The following is a 13,212-nucleotide window of genomic DNA, read 5'->3' on the forward strand; positions in this document are numbered from 1 at the left end:
AGGTCATTGAATGTTAGCTGTGTTTAACCAACAAAGGCATAGGCAATCTTATGTTCGTTCCCCTTCTGAGAACTCGAGCTGCGTATGATTGCTATGGGACACTGTCTGAGTGTCACATGGTCTGAAGCCCTTATAAAATCATGACAATTTATTGGCTGATGGTGCTTAAGCGACGCCCCCCGAAGGAGCTACATCACAGGCCCCATAAAGGCACTCCCTTTCGTGCCATCGAGTAAGATTTACTGTTCTTCGGTGTACAAATTGTCTAAGCCCGTGTTAGTTTCTAGCGACTTTTCTCCCTTTTAAGTGGCAAACACGTAAGGACGTTGTTGACACAGTGTAAATTTCAGAGCAATTTCAATGTGTGTTTTTTTTTTCCAAATATTACAAGGGACCAACGAGGACAACAGAGCTTCGTCGAGGCTCACAATTTCTCACCACGAGACATTATCCCCACTTGTTCCAGTTCTACTGCCTCCAGATTTGGAGCTCTGTGTGCTGGAGTCATTTGGGATTTCGGCTTTGTGTCTGACAAGATAGGAGTGCGAACACACACCAGAATCTTCTTTGTGTTTGTCACCCTCCCCCTGAGCAAAAGCGTGAGTCTCGTTGGACATGCTCTAAGGCCTACCTCAGTGGCAATTTTCTGATGAGCAACACGTGCGAAAGACCAATGTGCATCATTAGCCATTGCCATTAAAAACGTTGTATGAGAGAATTTGGCGTTGGAAGGTAAAGAAACAAAATGTGCCCCTTTGTCCCCTTTTTCGTTCTGGGAGAATGCACATGAATAAGGCAATGGAGGAGCAGCCTCGGCCACTCTCCCTCTCCCCTCCCCCTTCGAAACACTAATCGCAGTGGAGGGGATCATGCATGGACCGGTTAGCCCAGCCGAGGGCTGGAATAAGAGAATTTTCCCTAACTGAGTTATAGTGAACCAACGCGTTGAGTGCTTCGTCTGTGCCATTATTTTCTCAGAATTCTGTCAGAAGATGCAAGGTATTTTAACTTGTTTTTTCTTTCGCCCATTTGGTGGATCACATAGGCGTTCTGGCGAAAGAAGAGACGTGCTCTGCTATCTCAGCTCGATTTTTCAATGGCGGCATAGATGATGCTATTCAAACAGCTGTTGGATCTACACACTACGGTTTTTTCAGTCCAACCAAGTACATTGAGGAATGCCTTTCAGTTCACCAGCTTCATTTGGATTTTCTCTTGATTTGGATTTTCTCTCGAGATAATGCATAGCTGGCCATACTCGCTAGCACAGTGGTTACCAACCCTGGTCCTGGAGTACCCCAAACACTGCAGATTTTGGATGTCTCCCTTATTTGATACACCTAATTCTGCTCATGGAGCCTCTAATAACAAGCAGATGCGTTGAATCAGGTGTGTTAGATGGAGATATACAAAATGTGCAGTGTTGGGGGTCCTCCAGTACCAGTGTTGGGAACCACTGCTCTAGAAGCTGCATAGGCTCGTGCCTTAGCAGAAAATCTGACTCAATGGTGTGAAAGTGATCACCTTTATAAATCCTGTGACATAGCTCCCTAGGGGGCGTCGCTTAAGCACTATCAGCCAATAAATTGGCATGATTTTATTAGGGCTTCAGACCATGTGACACTTGGACGCTGTCCCATAGCGATTGTATGTGGCGTCTCATCCCCTTAGGGAACCAAGATTACGTACGTAACCAAGGTGTTATTACACTATAATACACTATAGCATACACAAAACATACCTGTTCTATATTCTTGAAGGAGCATTTTGTGTATCAGAAAATATACTATAAGCAATAATATCACATGTAATTATTCTGCCTGATTGTGTACAAAATCAACATTAAATCAAAATGTCCCCTGTTTACTTTCTTAATGCACATTCCTGTTCTTATTGTGCCCAATTAAACTCTGTAATATTAAAATAAAATTAAAAACAAACACAAAACTAAAACACTTGTTGTAATACAATTTTATTTTAATACTTTAAATTAACTTTAACAACTTTTTACATTTACATTTATGCATTTGGCAGACGCTTTCATCCAAAGCGACTTACAGTGCACTTATTACAGGTACAATCCCCCCGGAGCAACCTGGAGTTAAGTGCCTTGCTCAAGGACACAATGGTGGTGGCTGTGGGTCCTTCTGATTACCAGATTACCAATTATGTGCTTTGACCACTACACCACCACCACTCCACTTTTTAAATTAAGAGCCTTGAAAAACGCTTATCTCTTCTCAGCATGCATAAAGCGAACTGGCAAGAGAAGCGCACATGTCTAAAATGGCGTCCACCAGCACTGGGACAAAAGACAAAACAAAATAAAAATCTTAACAAAGAGAACACTTTCAAAATTAGCTCCTTGGTCCATGTGAATACAGCTTCCTTGCCACTTGCTTCGCTTATTCATTTGGGCAAGGGAAAGCATGTGCCAACTTCGTGAAATGGTCTGTCACAACAAGCACATCCATAGAGTTTTTTTTCCGATCCTCTGCAGTCCAGAAATCTAGACTCACTAACTTCATTGGCACATAAGTCTTTATACTTTCAAGCGGAGCTTGCGCTGAAGGTTCTGGGGTCCTAGCCAAGATGCACCTTTCTTAGTGCTTGATGTAGTCACACACATCTTGTCCCATGCCTCCCAGAACCATTGGTGGGTTAGATGAATTATACTAGCTTGGTCCTGATGACCTGCATGATTGTGTACACCCTTCCAAACCTGTCCCTTGAGACTGGAATGTAGAACTAGCTGATACCAGTTTTGCTTAATGCAAGGATCTTTTGTGACTCAGTACAGTATCCCATTTTCAGTTTTGAACTTGTCCCATTGTCTGAAAAGTGTCAAGACCCTAGAACTCATTCCAATCTTCTCACGTCTTGAAGGTTGATGCTTCAAGTTGTCAAATGACATAACCCTTGAAATGACTGGATCAGACTCTTGACTCTCTTGAATTTCATCCTCAGTTCTCGCAGGTAGGGCATTGCAACCAGATGGTACTGAATCTTGAAATGACTGAATTAACTGCATGGCTCTTGCTTGGGATGCAACCAGTGGCAGAATTTTTCGCACCCGCTCCACTTGAGTGCCAAAAACTGAATTTATGAACTGGATAGTTCCTCTAAGAGATGCTTAAAGTCTTACTCACGAACGCAATTGGGCGGACTCTTTCCTCACCTGCAGTTACTTGGGATAATACAGCTCCCAATCCCTCCAAGAATGCATCAATTGCCAGTATTAATGGTGCTAATACCACACTGTGTAGGAGACTCTCCTTAAGGTTGGATAAAGTGTCATCACATTCTGGTGTCCAATCTGTGGGCTTGAGTTTTCTGTAGGTGCCTGCTTTTGCATCTCCCTTAGCTCCTCTTTTCCATCTTTTCCCAGCTGTGCGAGTAAAAAGGGGCTTTGCCAAAGAAGAATACCCCAGAATGAAATGTTGGTAATAGAATATTAGGCCAAGGGCTGATTTAATTCTCTGCACTAATGGGGTACATCTGTCGTTTTCCATTAAATCAAACATGGATAGCTTTGACACTGCCACAACTTTGTCGGAATCCATGGAAACTCCATCACGATCTATAATGTGGCCGTATTTTGGCCAAAATTTGACAGATGCCCTAAGGAGGTGGCATTTCTTAGGGAACATCTTGAGATTCTATCTCAGGTGGTTGGACACGACTTCCAGGCTTTCCAACGCTTCCTGCTCATTCGGGGAGAACACTGGCAAGTCATCAAGATAGCACAAGAGGCTGGTAAAATTCAGATTTTCAAAGATGCTCATCATCATGCGCATGAAGAACGCTGGGCTTTTGCATAGACCTTGTGGCATCCTGTTGTATTCATGCAGCCCTACGGGGGTTGTGAATGCAGTGTAGTTTTATCCTCTTCAATCATGGGGATGATATAGAATCCTGATGACAGGTCCATGGTACTGAAGAGGATATTTCCACCTAGAGCAGCCAAGCAGTCAGACTGTTGTGGGAGTGGGTGTGCATGCTTTATGGTCCTTGCATTTAACCATCTAAAGTCGGTGCATATCTTCAGGCTGCCATCCTTCTTCCACACCAGTACTAAAGGGGAAGCATATTCACTCACAACATCTGAATTATGCTCTGTTCTTCCATTTGAGACAAAACTTGTCGCATCTTTTGATAGTGTGCAGGTGACACAGTGATAGGGGAGATGGAATTGACATTCATCTATTAGTCGATTACAATGGACAAATCCTTTGTCTTCTCCACAGTCCAATGCATGTTTGGAAAACAGATCATTGTATCTCTCTAATAGTTGCGCTCGCTTTTCATTAGTCACATGGCTGACAGAGCAGGACCTGATGTCAAGATCTGCGAGTCCCACAGACTGCGATTTTCCAGCCTTTGTTTGAAATCAGCAGAGGATTTTGGTGAACACTGATTCTCATTCCAAGCTACTTCATCTCGACTCATCCCTTGGAAAACTTCAGCATCTTCAACAGAAATGCATGAAAACACATCTGCCAATTTTCAAATTATTTTGAGAGTGACTGGCTTATCAGAGAAGTTAGTTACTTTTACGAGAACCCAGTGATCACCCCATAATGGTGTCACAACACAGCCGACTGTAATGTCTCGTGACATGGTCCTTAAAGAAGTTGGTTCCACAACAACATTGCTCCCTGGCGACATTTTTTAGTAGCTTTCCCCAGACGAGATGTTCTTGTTTGACCAACCTTTCCCACCTTGTCTGGCAAATCTGAACCCTTCCATTTACACGTGTTGGCCATGGCATCCAGGAATTGCTCACATTCGTTGGTTGCTTCCACAGTGTGATTAGAAACGAGTCTCCAATATTCATTGAACTTGATCACATTCGTTTCGATGATGAAATCGTCCCACTGGCCAGGTACGACAAGAACAGGTACATTTTTTACTCCACCTTATACAAACATTTCGGCCTTGTGGCTTTACATCCACATCCTACTAAAATGACTTCCTGGTTAAATAGTGTCGGTGTAGGAAGCACATTCTCACTTAACACCCTTCTCTCTGCTTTGTCACTGAAGATGCAGGCCATGGACCCCGTATTAAGCATTCTCTTAATTAAAAATGAATAATTTACACTAACTGGTGCATAGAACAGTTCCTCGAATGTTTCAACTGTCTGGACATTCTGTGCTATCACCTTAGCTCCAGCTGGAGCCTGCGCACACATGCTCTGATTACTGACTGACCCTGAAATGGCTGCATACTTGTAGGGTCGGGTCTGTATCTGTCTCTCGTACAGTCTCTCTTACTGTGCCATGGCTGGAAGTATGCAAAGCACAGGTATTGTCTACGACAATGTGCTATGGTAGAGTGTTCTCAAGATCAACATATTCTACAGAGCTTACATTGTGACTGGCGGGTTGGCAACTGCTTACCACATTCTGGGTATTCTGAGACATTCTAGGAGGCTGACTAAAGTGCTCATGCAGTTGTTGTCACTCTGTGAGACGTATACATTACTAGCTCTACCCCACTCACCTGGCTCTTTTGGGGGGCCAGCATTAGTTGAATAACCCTCATTAGATGTCTGAATTTGAGCAGTGAAATGTCTTGTGGCGTCATTACACTTCGGCTTAGCTGACATTTGCTCTTTCGTTTCAATCTGATACTGATCAAGCTGTTCTTGAGTCTCCTGTGCAGTCCATTTTTCAGGAGCCTTGAATCAGAACACTGCTGCAAGAGCAGCATCAGGACAGTACTTTACGAACATCATGGACGCTTCTTGGCATGGGTCCTCCATTTGCCACCCAAATCTCCTCAAAGACTCCTCTGCAAGATCCACTGCCTTGTTTAGTAGCACACAGTACTCAACAGGATCCTCTCCTGCTAAGGGGACAGTACTGTGGAAATCAGCCAGGGGAATGCATGAGTATTTATCGTCACCAAAATGTTGTTTCAGGATGTCAATAATAACTTTTGGGTTCTCAACTTGGTTTAGTGCTGGATTGCAGTTAATTGTTACTTTGACGACATCTTTAGCATTACCCATCAATCTGCATAAGATCTCTTGATGTTGCTCTGCTAATGGTATGCCTTTCTTTCGCAGATCCATATCTATCAGCTCCTCCCACTCATGCACACTAAGCTTATCTGACTCATCACCACGATAGACTGGGGGCTCTTTTACTTCACTCTGCACAACTAGCTTCACTCCAGTCCGGTTAAGTGAAGGTATGTCTGAGAATGTCTTACTTGTCCCTAACCCCTGGGTCTGTGCACCTCTGTCCTCACCTCCCCCTCAACCCATCTATTTTTTGAGATGCTATCATGGTCTGCGCTACTTGTTGAGCAATGTGTGCTGTCAAATCATGTCAATTTGGGTCGGTTATGTCGGGGACAGTTAAGGGTATGGCGTCAGCTGCGGGACTAATAGCATGGTCTGCTACAGGAGTTGTTACATAATACAAGAGTTGTCAGTTCTCTTTTGAGTAGGAGTAACTGGAGTTTCACTAAGAAACCTTCCCCTCCCCATACCAAAACCCGTCATTGTCTCATATGCAACAAATTTGTCTGTCTTTAGACTAAATGCCATGTTCAGTTATACATGAAAATATTATAAGTGAAGATAAATGTACAAAAACACTATAAATATCTAAAACTAAAAATAAATCTAAGGAAATAAATCACTCAAATGAGAAAATGCATAGAAATCAATATTAGAAGGTTTCAGATGTCAGTTAGCATCGTTGACATATTTACAGTCCTTTAATGAAGAACATTAAACCTCAATGCAGCATCCTCTGTGACCCAACTGACGTTGATCCTTTAGATGAAGATCCCGGAGCGAACTGATCTTCAACCGGGCACCAATGTAGTCTACTCCTAAACCACTGTTACCCATTCTGCATTGTGTATATGTGTATGAAGAAGAGGTTGGACAACTGCCACGTCTGATTAACCAAAGGAGGTTTATTGATCCATTTCAATCTTTCCTCAGCATGCGTAGGGTGAACTGTGTAAAACATCAAAAGTTCAGTACATCAAACACATCCTCTCCCAAGCATGTATAAATCGATCTCATAGATAGTATGTATATATATATATATATATATATATATATACACTCACCTAAAGGATTATTAGGAACACCATACTAATACTGTGTTTGACCCGCTTTCGCCTTCAGAACTGCCTTAATTCTACGTGGCATTGAGTCAACCAGGTGCTGAAAGCATTCTTTAGAAATGTTGGCCCATATTGATAGGATAGCATCTTGCAGTTGATGGAGATTTGTGGGATGCACATCCAGGGCACGAAGTTCCCGTTCCACCACATCCCAAAGATGCTCTATTGAGTTGAGATCTGGTGACTGTGGGGGCCATTTTAGTACAGTGAACTCATTGTCATGTTCAAGAAACCAATTTGAAATGATTCGAGCTTTGTGACATGGTGCATTATCCTGCTGGAAGTAGCCATCAGAGGATGGGTACATGGTGGCCATAAAGGGATGGACATGGTCAGAAACAATGCTCAGGTAGGCCGTGGCATTTGAACGAAGCCCAGTTGGCACTAAGGGGCCTAAAGTGTGCCAAGAAAACATCCCCACACCATTACACCACCACCACCAGTCTGCACAGTGGTAACAAGGCATGATGGATCCATGTTCTCATTCTGTTTACGCCAAATTCTGACTGTACCATCTGAATGTCTCAACAGAAATCGAGACTCATCAGACCAGGCAACATTTTTCCAGTCTTCAACTGTCCAATTTTGGTGAGCTCTTGCAAATTGTAGCCTCTTTTTCCTATTTGTAGTGGAGATGAGTGGTACCCGGTGGGGTCTTCTGCTGTTGTAGCCCATCCGCCTCAAGGTTGTGCGTGTTGTGGCTTCACAAATGCTTTGCTGCATACCTCGGTTGTAACAAGTGGTAATCAGCTTCTATCAGCTTGAATCAGTCGGCCCATTCTCCTCTGACCTCTAGCATCAACAAGGCATTTTCGCCCACAGGACTGCTGCATACTGGATGTTTTTCCCTTTTCACACCATTCTTTGTAAACCCTAGAAATGGTTGTGCATGAAAATCCCAGTAACTGAGCAGATTGTGAAATACTCAGACCGGCCCGTCTGGCACCAACAACCATGCCACGCTCAAAATTGCTTAAATCACCTTTCTTTCCCATTCTGACATTCAGTTTGGAGTTCAGGAGATTGTCTTGACCAGGACCACACCCCTAAATGCATTGAAGCAACTGCCATGTGATTGGTTGATTAGATAATTGCATTAATGAGAAATTGAACAGGTGTTCCTAATAATCCTTTAGGTGAGTGTATATAAGTATCAACAACAATCAATATGAATGAATAACAGAAGCACATACATAAATTAAATGTATAACAGTTAAGAAAATACACATTAACATGAATTAATAATTCATTGAAATAACACATGCTGTCACACACACAGATCTCTACAGACAGCATGAACACATTCCAATAAATCATCTGTTGCGCAAATACATCAAATACATTAACATGAATGAAAAGAATTAAAGGGAAATACCTGTGTAATACATCAAAAGTTCAGTAAATTTTCCGGATCGTAAAACACATCGTTTAAACCTCCTGCACAATATAAAACTCCTTAGCTGGTCTGCATTTATTCAAGACGCACCAGCTCATGTCACACGGCCCACTGAACTGTATGTAATTACACATATTTATGCCATCCAAACATAAAATTAATATTCAAGCATAGTATATCCCCTTTTACAACACTTGTTGTAATAACAAATTATTTTAATACTTTAAAAGTGAAGAGCCCGAAAATAACTGGCGAGAGATACGCGCAGATCTAAAATGGCATTCACCTGCAATGGGACAAATACATTTATAATAAAAGTCCCCAAAACAGTTCTTTGCAAAATAGCAAGATTACATAAACAAAAAGGAAAATAAGCACCAAAATATCAGAGGGATTTTAGTGAAACTAATTAATCATATAATGAATACTACAACCCCGATACACATGCAAGCATCTTGCTGGCTCCTACTGGAATAGCCGCTTGTGGATTCATTGTTTTAATGAAGCTGGCAAAAGCCACCTTCAAAAGTCTGTATCCCATTAAACTAGATATGTTTTTATTCAGGTAAGTTGCTATAAAAATTATAGCAACAGCGATGAGGTATCTATTACCATGAGTGGAAGTGTGATGTGAAGCCTGGTTGATCAGATAACGCCGTGAAAATGGAAATGCTGAGTGCCATACTCTGAATCGCAATCAGGAGCACACAATCTCACACAAACTTTTTAAATAAATATTACATTTCGTGCAAAGGAAAACATTTGGATTACTCAACAGCAATGACAAATACCCTTTAAGTTCTATTTGATATGACTTGCTCAGGTAAATTATTTATTCTCTGAGGGGGAGGTTTTGTGACGATTCTGACAAATGTTACACTTAAACTTCTGAGGTAGGCCTAAGCATGTTTGTGCCACTGTAAGTGCCTTTGAATTTCAAATTACTTCAGGTTTTGGATGTTTTTTCCTCCTGCTTATGAGACTAAGGCTTTTTGTGCTATGGACAGTAATTTAATCTTTTGCAGTGTAATTGCAAAATGGTGTTGTAAACTACTTTAACATGCACTCAGAACAGGATGCCTGCAAGGGAGCAAAAAACATGTTATTAATCTTGTTCTACACAACCAGAGAGCATGTTATATTTGCACTCACAATAAATAAATAAATAAATAAATAATGTGCTTGTGAGATACATATAAGCAAAACAGTATATTACATTAATATATCATAATGGATATTTGCATAATGCAACACAGATGAATAACACAAATGTTCATAATCAAGGGTATTTAATTTTTTGAACAATAATTTGTGTAAATCAAGATTTATTTTGTCATGTACAATGTATTGAAATATCTGTTATGCAGATTCTTCAGGGCAGTAATAAATGCCCAGTATTTATTATTTTTATTTGATCTTTCATTTTTTTGTAATTGTTTTTATAAAGCTTAACAGATTATGCATGGGATATGTAAATGTACAAGGAAAAAGGTATGTGAATTTAAGATAATTTTTTTATCAAAAGGGTAAAATGCATATGTCAATGAATACAAAAACAAAAGGGCATACAAACTTACAGGGGGGAAAAATGATATATAAACTTTCAGAAAATGGATAAGTAATATTATGAGCAAAACTATAAGAGCAAATAAAAAGAGAAGAGAGGCAAAGCAGAGGTAAAAACCTTGTGTAACTGCCAATGGTTGGCAGTGAGGAGATAAGACTGTCTAATGACATGTAAATGAGTGAATGTCTTTTTGATAAGCAGGGGGTTCTGAATGGGTATTACATATATGACTCTCTGTAACAGCTGTCCAACCAGCTTTGGAGGAAAGCACATTTGCTGGGAAATAAGCCCATTTGCATTCACACCAGTGGCATAGCAGTAATTAAATCTTTTATTATTTGTAGTATTTTAAAGATTAAAGAATTGAAAAATAATTGAAAAACTTGACTAAATTAGATGCAAATGATAGAGGGCATATTGTGGAGCACTTGCTTCTGTTTTACACATGACAATAAAAGATTGAGCACAAGCTGGTCCTGAATACTGTGCATTATTTAATCAATTACAACAATAACAATTGTGCATGTCCACAATTAAATTTTTTATTCTGTACTTGTGCATTGTGGAATTAATATGTATCCAAGTGGCTGGAGAGTTTTGACTACGTTCACCAAAATCAGCTCAGATCCATTTAATGATACAGTGACCATTTCTGATGAATCAACAATCAAAAGAAAAATTTAATCCTTTAAAATTTGGATGTCTGCAGACCTACAAAGAGACTTCCGTAGCGGTTTTAAGCATAATAAGAACATAGCAATTCTATCATTTCCTTTACAGTTTTTAAGCTGCTGAGCATGACTTTTATCAAAAGACAACAATCATAGTATTATAATAATTATGAGTTTCAATAACATCCGTAAGTTTTCATGTATAAAAAAGCATGTCTATATATTCAAGTTTTGTAAGATCAAAGCAGATCTATCTTTTTCCTACAGTTTATCGACAAGACACCAACGTAGAATTAAAAAACAGGAGCTGATATTAAAAATAGCTTTACATAGTGGCCTGGGTAGCTCAGCGAGTAAAGACGCTGACTATCAAACCTGGAGTCACCAGTTTAAATCACATGGGGTAACCTCCTCGTGGTCACTATAATGTGGTTCTCGAGTTGTGCGTGGATGCTGCGGGGAATAGTGTGAAGCCTCCGCGTGCGCTATGTCTCCGTGGTACAAGCCATTTGATAAGATGCAAGGATTGGCGTCTCAGAGGCAGAGGCAACTGAGATTCGTCCTCCGCCACCCAGATTGAGGCAAGTCACTATGCCACCATGAGGACCTAGAGCTCATTTGGAATTGGGCATCAATAATCATCTCTAGATGATTAATTTAAATAAACATCAATGCCAATAAAAAAAAGTATGGATAAATGAGCATTGTTGAAAGCAACTTTGAAAGCAAGTGTTGCTTTGGCTCATGAAACACTCTTGTGATTGGCTGAATGGTTGCTCAATCAGCCCAAAGAAACAAAATGCAAAGAATACTGTATACAAATCCACTATTTGGACTTAGCTTTGAAAAGTGCGGGTGACATAAATCACCTTTTTGAAGAGTGCGGGGGACATGTCCCCCCGCAGCTGCTATGCCCTTGATTTACACTCACATATGCAGTGTGGTTTCAGGCCCCTCACCACTTCACATAACCAACGTAATGTAAGGGGACAATAATGATGTCTTTCTCTCTGCTGTGACTCTCTGTGACTTTAGCTGATAGCCATCCATTCAGTCAGAGTAATTCTTATTCTTTTGATTCATGTAATCATTTACTTTGATAATGCAGGGCTCAGAATTACTGGCAGATAGCGAAATCCCATCTAGTGGGTGGAATGGGCATCATCTCCTGCAAACAGTATTGCTTGGTGAAAGCCTAGACTCATCAATCTCTCCTGATGCATTGATTGGCATCTCATTGCTGTATGATAGTTGGAGCACAGGCCTTGATTGACACAGCTGGACTCCCTGCTTGGGCGCCACATCTTTTGGCATTGTTGCCCCATTCTAATAAGGAGAACCAAGTGTAGATACACGAAACCAATATGGCGATTGGAGTGTGTGGAGCAAGGGGTCAAGGGAATGTGCTTTCAAACAAGAAAAAACATTGGATAGTGTTATTTGTTAGGTAAGAAGCTATGCATTTTAGAAGCAGAACACTTGCAAAATAAATGAATTTATAATATTATAGGAAGACTTATAAGAAGGTATAAGATTAAGAACATTTATAACTTTTATTTTGAAATTATCTGAGGTAATTTAATATACAAATCACTATGATGGTAAAAACCAAAAACAACATATTAAGTATAAAATGAGCTCTGAATAATCACTAAAAGACAAATAACAAATAATTATATCAAATAATATAACAACAATGTATCTACAACTGGCAAGAAACTAAGCAGAACACACTAACCTGCATAATTTATTCATTACGGAAAGCATTGCTGGGAATTGGGGCGTGGCTTCTTATAGCAGTATAATTAGACACAGATCACACACTTTGATGAATAATACGTGCACCTGACAGAAACGCAGGAAATAAGCTATGAAAAATATTGCTTTTTGGCTATTTGAGTCTTTGAGGCTTATTTTGTTAAATATAGCAGAAAAAGCGCTTGTCAAATCATGGGCTTTTCACGTTTTCTCAAGAATAATCTGCTGGGCATGGAATTAAGAGACTGTCGATACAAAGATGCAAAAAACTCCAGAGTGAAAATATGAGCAATTAATCTGCAAAGAGTTCTGCTCTTTAAGAAGTATGTGTATTATTTACATTTGTTTACGAATATATATTTGGAGGTGTTGTGTTTATAGGCCCTATTTAAAGTATGTAATTTCTTTATAATAGTTTCTACATATACTAGTACATTTTTAACATTAAAAATGGTCTAAGATAGCATTAGTTAATACAGTATGAACTAACATGAACAAACAATAAACAATTGCATTTTTATAAATTGACATTAGCCAAGATTAATAAATGCTGCAAATTGTATTATACATAGATAATGATACCTAATGCAAACCTTATTATAAACTGTTACCCAGTAATTATCATACTTGCATTTCCCATGACCCCATATTAAGTGAGACATTTGTTT

General features: G+C 39.9%; 1 long non-coding RNA gene across 1 annotated transcript in view; it reads left to right on the top strand.

Moving 5' to 3' along the window:
• The window catches only part of LOC127647944 (uncharacterized), a 116,666-nt gene that overhangs the window by 27,081 nt on the left and 76,373 nt on the right, over positions 1 to 13,212 (top strand). The window contains exon 2 of the long non-coding RNA XR_007971118.1: positions 6,074 to 6,198. This is a non-coding gene — a long non-coding RNA (uncharacterized LOC127647944). The remainder of the gene's footprint in view (positions 1 to 6,073; positions 6,199 to 13,212) is intronic.

The sequence above is a fragment of the Xyrauchen texanus genome, chromosome 8 (genome assembly GCF_025860055.1).
Source record: "Xyrauchen texanus isolate HMW12.3.18 chromosome 8, RBS_HiC_50CHRs, whole genome shotgun sequence".
Taxonomy (NCBI): domain Eukaryota; kingdom Metazoa; phylum Chordata; class Actinopteri; order Cypriniformes; family Catostomidae; genus Xyrauchen; species Xyrauchen texanus.